Here is a 12,500-nt window from a genome sequence, read left to right on the forward strand (position 1 = left end):
TACGTTGTTCTTGCAGTCCTCGTGATGTCTCGCTTATGTATACCTTATCACAGCCCCCACAAGGTATGCTGTACACCTGGCTGAGGGGTCTGTTATGGTTTGATCTCTTCTCTCTCACGATGTCTCCGATCTTCTTGCCTGAAGACGTAGCTATCTTAAGAGTATGGCCCACCAGGGCCTGCAGGTGCTCAGTCAATTCCGAGTGGGGGATGATTATCCTCTGAGTTCTACTTTGTGTGTCCTCACCTCTCGGCCTGCTCATGATCTTCTCGGCCTTGCGTCGGAGGTGGGTGAGCATGGAGCGGGGATAGTGGAGGTGTTGGAAGGTGTTGTAGACGTGTTTCATCTCATCCTCCAAGAACTCAGGGCTGCATATTCTGAGGGCCCGGAGGAAGAAACCAATGACCACGCCTTCTTTGGTTCTCTTACTATGGGCAGAAAAATAGTGAATGAAATCATCTTTATTTGTGGGTTTTCTGTATACTGAAAATACCGGTCCATTAGGTCTCCTGTGGATCATGGTGTCCAGGAAAGGGAGTTGTTCATCCCTCTCTTCTTCTGTGGTGAATTGGATGGAGGGGTGCACTGCATTGAGTCTGTGGAGGAGATCAGGCAGGTTCGTCCTGGTTGGTACTATAGCGAGGATGTCGTCCACGTAGCGGAGCCAGACCACGTTCCTTCCCACGATGTTACGGTAATGGTCGGCCTCGAGGGTTTCCATGAACAGCTGGGCAAGGACTGCTGAAAGTGGTGAACCCATCGCAAGTCCCTGGATCTGTTCGTACTCGCTTCCTCTGAATTCGAACGGGCCAAACTCCACGCAGAGACGGATGAGTTCGATGTAGTCATCTATCTGTAGTGGTAGTTCGTTCTGGTCCATTCTTCTCAATGCTCGTTGTGCAGCTTTGATGGCCCCGTCGATTGGCACGTTCGTAAACAGCGACTTGACATCGAAGCTGACCAGCTTTTTGCACTTCATGCTGACACCTTGTAGTTTGGCCATCATGTCCGAGGTGTTCGATAGATGGCAACCGCTGATGGAGTTTAGGGCGGCTGACAGAGGAGCTGCGAGTTTCTTAGCCAGGCGGTGTGGAGCACTTCCGGTCCGGTTGGTGATGGGTCTCACAGGGTTACCTTCCTTGTGGGTCTTGATGCTCCCACGGATCGTTGGTACGCGTGGCGTCTCCTCGAGCAGGTGGAGCATGGACTTTCCCTTCTCTGAACCTCTCAGGACCTTCCTTGCTGCTCTGTTGAATTCAAGGGATCTTTCCTCCGCATTCCCTCTTTTGGCTTTTCTGTAAGTAGAAACATCAGAGAGCAGTATTTCCATTTTAGAGACATAATCAGTGTTATCAATAATTACGACACCGCCACCCTTGTCAGCCAGAGCAATGACGATAGATTCGTCTCTGCCAAGTTCCTGTAGGGCCCTGGTGTACCTAGCAGGAATGGCAGGCTCGCGACCTTTGGCGCTGGCGACTGCACAGGTCACAACTCCCTGCAGGAATCCTCTTTCTAATGCAGAGTAGTTGGACTCGATACAGTCAGCCATGCCTTTCCTAAGGGTACCGGTGTCAAATTTCAAACCTAAAGACAAGGCTTGCCTTTGAGTGTCTGTGAGAGGTTTGCGTGATAGCTTAATTATCATATCATCACGCACCACTTTAGACCACCCACTGTTGGTACAAGCTACCTCTAATAACCTCTTGTGTCTCGCCTTCTGTGACTCGTCCTCTTTTCTAAGTTCGAGGACGAGTCTGTGGGGAAGGTGGACTCCCGGAAGGCGGCTCCTCAGCGTCTCCATCTCGTCGATGCACTCACTAATCCCTTCCCTTAGGTAACACTTAGCACTTTCAGGAAAAGGGTGAGACTTACCTTTGAGATGGGGGGTGCGCTGCGTCGTTCGTTCCCTTTGCAATCTGTTCAACATGATTTCCACACATGTGTTCTTCAACAACGATGGCGAGGAGCGAGAATTCATCACACGACGAAAGCTCCAAAGCATCAGAAACCGCACGAGGTTCCTAAAGGAGTGCGTGAAGGAGCAAGTTCTCCCTCGCAGCGCACCCCCCCATCTCAAAGGTAAGTCTCACCCTTTTCCTGAAAGTGCTAAGTGTTACCTAAGGGAAGGGAGAGAGAAGAAGAAAGAGAGGAGCGAGAGAGAGAAGGAGAGGGAGACAGTAGCAGAAACAAAGAAATAGAGGGAAGACATACAAAGGCAGACAGTTGAGGAAACATACACACGCAGAGAGAGAGAGAGAGAGAGAGAGAGAGAGAGAGAGAGAGAGAGAGAGAGAGAGAGAGAGAGAGAGAGAGAGAGAGAGAGAGAGAGAGAGCTTCCTTTCCTAATATAAAGTCCACATGGTATAGTGGTTAATACGACTAATTCTGACTCGGTTTCGATTCCCGATGAGAATATGAATTGGATCTTTTATATTACAGGCAGAGAGAGAAAAGAGAGAGAGAGAGAAGGGGGGGGGAGAGAAGACATGTACAGAGCCAGACAGGCAAACAGACATATATACAAGCAGGGAGAAAGAAAAGAAAGAGAAAGATGGAGACAGACAGACAAACAAGTGAGGTTTCCCCTCGTTATTAATAGCTTCTCATCCTCCAAATGAATAACAAGTTCTCATGGTGTTGTGGTCAACACGACTGCCTCTGAATCAGAAGAGCTCGGGTTCGATTCCCGATGAGAGCAATTCCCACAGATTTTCTTTTTGATTTGATAGCATGTAGGCATATCCTCAACTATTAATCATAACAGTGACAAAGGAGATAGAAGATAAAGAGAGGGAGAAGGAGAAGAAAGCATATGCTGTTTTGTGTGTGATGAGTCGGATGTAGTGATGATGACAGCGTGTATAATTGTGAGTATAATGGAGATAATATATTTAGATAATCGGCCGGTTTGTTACAACTTTGCGAGGCCTCACCCAGTGAATGAGTATATATATGCATACCGGCAGAAATAGACGATATCAGTCTATCTATCTAACATATACATCTATCTATTCAGTAGATATGCGTCTAGACTGATAGATATGTATTACTTAATATATACATGTCCAAATAATAGATATTCATTGGGTCGGCCTCGCACAATTTAACAAACCGGCCGAAGGATGATGATAAGTGTCTATGGAGATGATTCAGGCAAAAATAAATTATCAGATGAAATAAAATGTGTTTCAAAGGGAGATGATTATTGAATTATAATCCAGGGCAATATAATGATAATTCTTGAGTAAAATAAGGGAATAACAAAAGTATTAAGAAAGATTCATGTGTATGTGGGTGTCTGCATGTCTGTTTGTATGTCTGTGTGTAAGAAACTCTCGCTCACGCTTTCAAAAAGAGTACATTCAAGTTTTTAATTCTGATTTTATATGATTATATATGTTATAGACACAAGGTCAGAATAATTGAAGAGAAAAGTAACATGAAAGGGAAAATATGTGTTGTGTCCAATTTATTGTTATGTATGTCGTGTATTGATAACTATGCGCCGATTTTTGATGTTATGACTTTAATGTTTTTTTTAGGTTAGTTTTCTGGTGTTTGCTTACTTAAAATATAATAACTTAAAATAAAGATAACATAAAATAGAAATAACTACACATAACATATCCTTAACTATAAATCATCACAGCGACAGAGAGAAAGATAAGGAGAGGGAGAAGGTAGTTTAAAATTTGCATGTGATGAAATGGATGTAGTGATGATGATGATAGGGTGTAAAATAGTACGTATAATGGTAGAAATAAAAACGATAATCGGCCGGTTAGTTGATATTGTGTAAAGGTCTGGCCCAGTTAATGTGGAAAGAGAAAGAGAAAGATAGAGACAGAGACAGTAGCAGAGAAAAGGAGGGAGAGAGAGAAGACATACAGAGCCAGATAGAACAGACATATACAGTCGAAGAGAGAGAGGAAAAGAGAAAAGAGAGACTGAGAGAAAAAAAAGAGAGAAAGAGAGGAGCGAGAAAGAGAAGAGGGAAAGAGAAAGGGGTAAAGAGAGAGACAGTAGCAGAAACAGAGAGAGAGAAAGAGAGAGAGAGAGAGAGAGAGAGAGAGAGAGAGAGAGAGAGAGAGAGAGAAAAGACATACAGAGCCAGACAGACAGGCATATACAAGCGGAGAGAGAGAGATTTTATCTTAGACAAATATAGCATCCTCTTCTGTATAATACTCTCTTATGGTGTAGTGGTCAACATGACTGACTCTGAATCAGGAGAGCTCGGGTTCGATTCCCGATGAGAACAAGGCTCTGATTTTTTTTTTTTTTTTTTTTTTATGTAGGCATATTATCAGCTATGAATCATAACAGTGACGGAGAGAGAAAAATAAGGAGAGGGAGAGGGAAAGGGAGAAGGAAGCATACTATGCTGTATGATGAGTCGGATGTAGTGATGATAATGATAATGTGTATAATAGTGCGTATAATGGTAGAGATAAAAATGATAAGATGATCGGCCGGTTTGTTTACATTGGACAAAATTAATTAATGAGCATATGTACGGACATGCACACCCGCAGAAATAGATCTATCTAAAAGATGTACATTTATCTATGTATCTATTCGGTAGATATGCATGTCTGCACTGATAGATATGCATTTTTTTTAGTATAAATGCATATCCGTATAAGTACTCATTGGGTCGGGCCTCGCACAATTTTAACAAACAGCCAAAGGATAATATGGATCTATGGATAGGATTATTCAGAAAAAAAAAATTGTTTGAAAGCGAGTTTAATTTTTTATTAACAATAATGGGCAATATAATGAATGACACTGCTGTGTACGAAGATGTTTCTTAAGTAAAATAAGGGAATAAGAAAAGTATTAAGAAAGATCTATTCAGGTGTGTGTGAGTCTGCATGTATGTTTGTATGTCTGTGTGTAGGAAACTCTCGCTCACGTCTCAAAAAGCGTACATTCAAGATTTTTCTTCTAATTTCATATGATCTTAAAGGATCAAAATGGCCAAATTCGGGCGAGACAACGGAAGCATAAATCACAGAGCGAAGAGTAAGGCAGAATCGTGGCTGTTATGGATGTAAGGTCAGGTAAATTGAAGAGAAAGGTTATATGAAAAGGAAAAGATCAATTATGTATATATATATATATATATATATATATATATATATATATATATATATATATATATATATATATATATATTTTTTTTTTTTTTTTTTTTTTTTTTTTTTTTTTTTTTTTTTGTCGTGTATTGATAACTATAAACGGATTTTTGAGGTCATGACGTTATTTTGGTTAGTTACTTGGTGTTTGCTTGTTCTTTGAGTGTTAAGAATATTTTTGTTTATCGTTAATTTGTCTGTCTCTCTCCTTTCTGTGTCTTTTTCTCTCTCTTTCTCTATATCTCCTTCTTTCTTTCTCTTCACTCTCTCTCTCTCGCCTGGCCAGTGGCTTCTTCAGTGCAGTTTCTGAGCTTGAAATCGTAGCACTTCATTGAATAAGTAAAACAGGCAAATGCATGTAAAAAATCCCCATTCATAGGATGATGCAACATATACTTAGTTTAAATACACCTTCATTGTTACTAGGAGAGAAGGTCATCGAAATGTAGTAATGACCTAGTTGAGGCCATTTATTTGAAGACTCACGTTCCACACTGAACAACGAAAAAATACTGCAGTAGAGGGAAACAAGGAGAAAGAATTTCATTTATTCCTCTCTCTCTCTCTCTCTCTCTTTGTCTCTCATTTTCCCTTTGTTTCTCTCTACTCCTCTTCACCTTTCTGGTGTAAATAAAACAGAGGGTTTATGATAAAGGTATGTAATTTAAGAATGATTTTCTATTGTATCTGTGCATGTCATCGGTGTATATATAGAGATGTGTATTTGCTAAAGTTTAGAAAGGGTATTCTAGTTTTTCAGCATAAAGAGTAAATGTATACAAATACGGCCAAAGGATGATAATATGTGTCTGTGGAGAGGATCATTCAGAAAAAAGAAAGAATTGTGTTTAAAAGATATGATTTTTTTTTAAATCTATAATTAAGGGCAACATAATGATACGGGACACTGTTGTATAAGATATTTCCTGATAAAAAAAAATAAGGGACTAACATAAGTATTAAGAAAGATCTATTCATCATGTGTGTGTGTTTCTGAATGTATGTTTGTATGTTTGTCTAGGAAACTCGCTCAGGTATCAGAAAGAGTACATTCAAGATTTTCATTCGGATTTCATATGACCTTACAGGATCCAAATGACCTAATTTGGGCGAGACAACGGAGGCATATAACACAGAGAGAAAGGTAAGGCAGAATCGTGAGTGTTATAGAGTCATTGAAGAAAAAAGATATAAAAAGTAAACGATCACTTGTGTCTGAGTTTATTGTTGTTTATATATCGAGTACTGATAACTATGCGCGGAGTTTGAATGTCATGACTTGCAGGTTATTTTGGTTAGTTTCTTCGTGTTTCCTTGTTCTTTGTGTCTCTCCTCTCTGCCTTTTTCTCTCTCCTTCTCTATCTGTCTCCCTCTTTATTTCTCTTTCTCTCTCTCGCCTGACCAGTATCTTCATCAGTGCAATTTCGCAGTTTTAAATTGTAGCACTTCATTGAATACGTAAAATAGGCAATGCATGTAAAAAAAAAAAAAAAATCACCACTCATAGGATGTAGAAGGAAAAAGGAGAAAGAACTTTATTTATTCCTCTCTCTCTTTCTCTCTCTCTTTCTCTTTCTCTTTCTCTCTGTCTCTGTCTTCCATTTCCCTCTATCTCTATCTGTCTCTCTCCTCTTTATGTCTTTGTCTCTCTTCTTCTCTCTCTCTCTCTCTCTGTCGTCTTATTTAGTACAGTTTCGGGACTTTAAATTGTAGCACTTCACTGAATACGTAAGACATGCAAACACATGTAGAAATTCATTCATATACAATCATCTATCTATCCTTTAGATATGCATGTCTAGACTGGTAGATATGTATTAATTTCAGTACATATGCATGTCCGTCTAATAAATATTCATGTTGTCGGGCCTCGCACAATTTTAACAAACCGGCCAAAGAGAGAGAAAAAAAGAAAGAGAGAGAGAGAGAAAGAGGGAGAAAGAGAAAGAGAGAGAGAAAGAAAGAGAGGGAGATAGATAAATAGATAGAAATATAAACAGATGGCTTTCTAATTATTTTTAACATGTTCTCATGGTGTAGTGGTCAACATGTCTGACTCTGAATCAGGCGAACTCGGGTTCGATTCCCGATGAGAACAAATTTATCTCTTTTTTTTTTTTTTTTTTTTTTTTTGTAGTATGTAGACATCAACTTTCAAGGTTAAGAGTGACAGAAAAAGTTAAGGAGAGAGAAAGAAAGAGGGAGAAGAAAGCATGTGTTTTGTGTGTGATGAGTCATCGGCCGGTTTGGTTATATTGTGCGAGGTCTGACCCAATGAATGAGTATATATACGGACATTCATACCCGCAGAAATGGATGCATCTCAGTCTATCTATCTAATAGATATACATTTATCTATCTATCCGGTAATAAACATGTCTAGACTGATAGATATGTATTTATTTTTGTATACATGCATGTCTGTATTATTGATATTCATTGGGTCGGGCCTCGCACAATTTTAGCAAACCGGCCTAAGGATGTGTCCACAGAGAGAATCATAATAAATAAATAAATAAATAAATAAATAGATAAATAAAAAATAGAATAGAAAAGAAAATTAAAACACATTGTGTTTGGAAGACATGACTTTTTATACGAAAATAATTCTTGAGTGATATAAGGGAATAACAAAAGTAGTAAGGAAGATCTATTCAGGTGTGTTTGTGTGTGTGTGTGTCTTCATGTATGTTTGTATGTCTGTGTGTATGAAACTCGCTCAGTATCAGAAAGATTATATTCAAGAGTTTTATTCTGATTTTATATGACCTTACAGAATCCAAATGCCCAAATTTGGGCGAGACAACTGAAGCATGTATCACAGAGCGAAGGGTAAGGCAGAATCGAGGGTGTTATAGATACAAGGTCAGGATAATTGAACAGAAAGGTAATATGAAAGGGAAAAGATCTGTTGTGTCCATGTTTACTGTTGTCTAAATGTCGTGTACTGATAACGATGCGCGGACTTTTGATGTGATGACTTATTTTGGTTAATTTCTTGATGTTTTTTTCTTGTCTGCGTCTAGATTTTTTTTTTTTTCTGTCTGTCTCTCTCCTCTCTATGTATTCGTCCATCTCCTCTCCATGTCTTCGTCTCTCTCTCCTTTCTCTGTCGTCCTATTGGTACAGTTTCGGAAATTTAAATTGTAGCATTTCATTGAATACGCAAGACATGGAAATACATGTATAAATTCATTCATATACATTTATCTATCTATCCATTAGATATGCATGTCTAGACTGGTATTAATTTCAGTATATATGCATGTCCGTGTAATAGATATTCATGTTGTCGGACCTCGCACAATTTTAACAAACCGGCCAAACAGAGAGAGAGAGAAAGAAAGAGGAAGAGAAAAAGAGAGAGAGAAGGAGAAAGAGAGAGAGAGAGAGAGAGACAGAAAAATAGATATGTAGACACATGGCTTCCAGATAACTCTTAACCTGTTCTCATGGTGTAGTGGTCAACATGTCTGACTCTGAATCAGGCGAACTCGGGTTCGATTCCCGATGAGAACGCTAGCATTTTTTTATCTTTCATATTTCAATCATAACAGTAACAGAAAAAAATAAGGAGAGAAAGGGAGAGGGAGGAGGAAGCATAAATTTTGTTTCTTTTATATTTGGCAGTATGTAGACATATCAACTTTCAAGGTTAACAGTGACAGAAAAGTTAGGGAGAGAGAAAGGGAGAGGGAGAAGGAAGTATACATGTGTTTTGTGTGTGATGAGTCGGATGTAGTGATGATGAAGATAATCGGCCGGTTTGTTTATATTGTGCGAGGTCTGACCCAATTAATGAGCATATATACGGACATTCACACCCGCAGAAATAGATGCATATCGCTGTATCTATCTAATAGATATACATTTATCTATCTATCCGGTAATAAGCATGTCTAGACTAATAGATATGCATTTTTCTTTGTATAGATACATGTCCGTATTATTGATATTCATTGGGTCGGGCCTCGCACAATTTTAGCAAACCGGCCTAAGGACATGTGTCCATAGAGAGAATCATTAAAAAAAAAGACAAAAAAAAAAAAAAAAAAAACATGTGCCTGGAAGACATGACTTTTTATACAAAAATAATTCTTGAGTAATATAAGGGAATAACAAAAGTAGTAAGGAAGATCTATTCAGGTGTGTTTGTGTGTGTCTTCATGTATGTTTGTATGTCTGTGTGTAGGAAACTCGCTCAGTATCAGAAAGATTATATTCGATTTTATTCTGATTTTATATGACCTTACAGAATCCAAATGACCAAATTTGGGCGAGACAACTGAAGCATAAATCACAGAGCGAAGGGTAAGGCAGAATTGAGGGTGTTATAGATACAAGGTCCGGATAATTGAAGAGAAAGGTCATATAAAAGGGAAAAGATCTGTTGTGTCCAAGATTATTGTTGTCTAAATGTCGTTTACTGATAACGATGCGCGGACTTTTGATGTGATGACTTATTTTGGTTAATTTCTTGATGTTTCTTTCTTGTCTGCGCCTGGAATTTTTTCTGTCTGTCTCTCTCCTCTCTATGTCTTCGTCTCTCTCTCCTCTCTCTCTCTGAGTCCTCTTATTTAGTGCAGTTTCGGAACTTTAAATTGTAGGACTTCATTGAATACGTAAGACATGCAAATACATGTACAAATTCACCATTCATAGGGTTATGCAACAAATGCTTAGGCTATACATACGTATATTGTCACTTAGAGAGAAGATCGTTGAAACTGAAGAATGGTTAACGCTGTGGCCTAGCAATTTGCGGACCCACGTTCGAATGTGTGGAATGACTCGTAGGTCCATTTTGGGTTAGGATTTATTTATTGATTTATTTATTTTCATTATTATTTATTTCGTCGTTTTCTTCCTGCTGATACAAATTAGGAAGAAAATTATATATGTTTATGCATATGTCTGTTTGTATACATAAACACATATATGTTTATATATGTATATATATATACTATTATCTATGTGTTTGTATGTGTGTGGCGTGTATATGTGTGTTGTATGCGTATCCCTGTGTGCACGCGTGTGTGGCAGAATGATGTATAGTGAGGATACTGTGGAAGAGAAGAGGACAACCGAAAAATGCGACGTAAAGCGACATCAAACGGCGACAGGGAGAAACACGAGGCACACGTCAACCTCACACAGAACAAAGAAAAAATACTGTTGTAAAGGGAAAAATGAAGGAGAATTTTATTTATTCCTCTCTCTGTCTGTCAGTCTCTCTCTCTCTAATCTCCCCCCTCCTCTCTCTCCTCTCTCTACCTCTATAAGTATCTTCGTCTGTCTGGCTCTGTATGCCTTCTCTCTCACTCTCTCTCTCTCTCTCTCTCTCTCTCTCTCTCTCTCTCTCTCTCTCTCTCTCTCTCTCTCTCTCTCTCTCTCTCTCTCTCTCAGTCGTGTTGAAAACTACACTATGAGAACAAGTTTACAATGAAGAGGAAGCAATATCTATGTCTCTCGCTCTCGCTCTCTCTCTCCCTCTCTCTCTCTCTCTGCATATATAAGTTTGCACACACACACACAGATAGACACATAAATATAGAGATAACTTCAGTGTAGTGGTCAACACGACTGACTCTGAATCAGGAGAGCCTGGGTTTGATTCCCGATGAGAACAATGTTTTTTTTTCATATATGATAGTATATAGGCATATCAACAACTATAACTCATAATAGAGACAGAGAGGAAGATAAAGAGAGGGAGAAGTAAGCATACATTGTTTTGTGTGTGATGCGATGGATGTAGTGATGATGATTTTAGTGTGTATAAAAAGTGCGTTTAATGGTAGAGATAAAGAAGAAATAAGATCATCGTCCGGTTTCTTAAAATTGTGCGAGGCCTGACCCAATGAATGAGCATATATACGGACAGTCATACCCGCAGAAATAGATGAATATCTATACAAAGAAAAATGCATATCTATTAGTCTAGACATGCTTATTACCGGATAGATAGATAAATGTATATCTATTAGATAGATACACCGATATGCATCTATTTCTGCGGGTGTGAATGTCCGTATATATGCTCATTAATTGGGTCAGACCTCGCACAATATAAACAAACCGGCCGATTATCTTCATCATCACTACATCCGACTCATCACACACAAAACACATGTATACTTCCTTCTCCCTCTCCCTTTCTCTCTCCCTAACTTTTCTGTCACTGTTAACCTTGAAAGTTGATAAGTCTACATACTGCCAAATATGAAAAAAAAAAAAGTATGCTTCCTCCTCCCTCTCCCTTTCTCTCCTTATTTTTTTCTGTTACTGTTAAGATTGAAATATGAAAGAAGAAAAAATGCTAGCGTTCTCATCGGGAATCGAACCCGAGTTCGCCTGATTCAGAGTCAGACATGTTGACCACTACACCATGAGAACAAGTTAAGAGTTATCTGGAAGCCATGTGTATACATATCTATTTTTCTGTCTCTCTCTCTCTCTTTCTCCTTCTCTCTCTCTTTTTCTCTTACTCTTTCTTACTCTCTCTCTCTCTCTCTCTCTTTGGCCGGTTTGTTAAAATTGTGCGAGGTCCGACAACATGAATATTTATTACACGGACTTGCATATATACTGAAATTAATACATATCTACCAGTCTAGACATGCATATCTAATGGATAGATAGATAAACGTATATGATTGAATTTATACATGTATTTCCATGTCTTGCGTATTCAATGAAGTGCTACAATTTAAATTTCCGAAACTGTACCAATAGGACGACAGAGAAAGGAGAGAGAGACGAAGACATGGAGAGGAGATGGACGAATACATAGAGAGGAGAGAGACAGACAGAAAAAAAAAATCTAGACGCAGACAAGAAAGAAACATCAGTAAATTAACCAAAATAAGTCATCACATCAAAAGTCCGCGCATCGTTATCAGTAAACGACATTTAGACAACAGTAAACATGGACACAACAGATCTTTTCCTTTTCATATTACCTTTCTGTTCAATTATCCTGACCTTGTATCTATGACACCCACGATTCTGCCTTACCCTTCGCTCTGTGATATATGCTTCAGTTGTCTCGCCCAAATTTGGTCATTTGGATTCTGTAAGGTCATATAAAATCAAAATAAAACTCTTGAATATAATCTTTCTGATACTGAGCGAGTTTCCTACACACAGACATACAAACATACATGAAGACACACACACACAGACACACCTGAATAGATCTTCCTTACTACTTTTGTTATTCGCTTATATTACTCAAGAATTATTATCGTATAAAAAGTCATGTCTTCCAAACACAATATGTTTTATTTTTATTTTATTTTCTATTTTTGATTTATTTATTTATTTATGTTTTATTTTTCTTTTCTTTTCTATTTT

General features: G+C 38.5%; 3 non-coding genes across 3 annotated transcripts; 2 read left to right on the forward strand and 1 right to left on the reverse strand.

Annotated features, from left to right (window-relative positions):
- Positions 1–7,169: 7,169 nt before the first annotated feature.
- On the forward strand, positions 7,170–7,242 carry TRNAQ-CUG (transfer RNA glutamine (anticodon CUG)). The gene has a single exon. It is a non-coding gene; the product is annotated as a tRNA-Gln (tRNA).
- Positions 7,243–8,590: 1,348 nt separating this feature from the next.
- TRNAQ-CUG (transfer RNA glutamine (anticodon CUG)) lies at positions 8,591–8,663 on the forward strand. Its single transcript has one exon. It is a non-coding gene; the product is annotated as a tRNA-Gln (tRNA).
- Positions 8,664–11,467: 2,804 nt separating this feature from the next.
- Positions 11,468–11,540, reverse strand: TRNAQ-CUG (transfer RNA glutamine (anticodon CUG)). Its single transcript has one exon. It is a non-coding gene; the product is annotated as a tRNA-Gln (tRNA).
- Between the last annotated feature and the right edge of the window lie 960 nt (positions 11,541–12,500).

The sequence above is a fragment of the Penaeus vannamei genome, chromosome 15 (assembly GCF_042767895.1).
Source record: "Penaeus vannamei isolate JL-2024 chromosome 15, ASM4276789v1, whole genome shotgun sequence".
In the NCBI taxonomy this organism is placed as follows: Eukaryota; Metazoa; Arthropoda; class Malacostraca; order Decapoda; family Penaeidae; genus Penaeus; species Penaeus vannamei.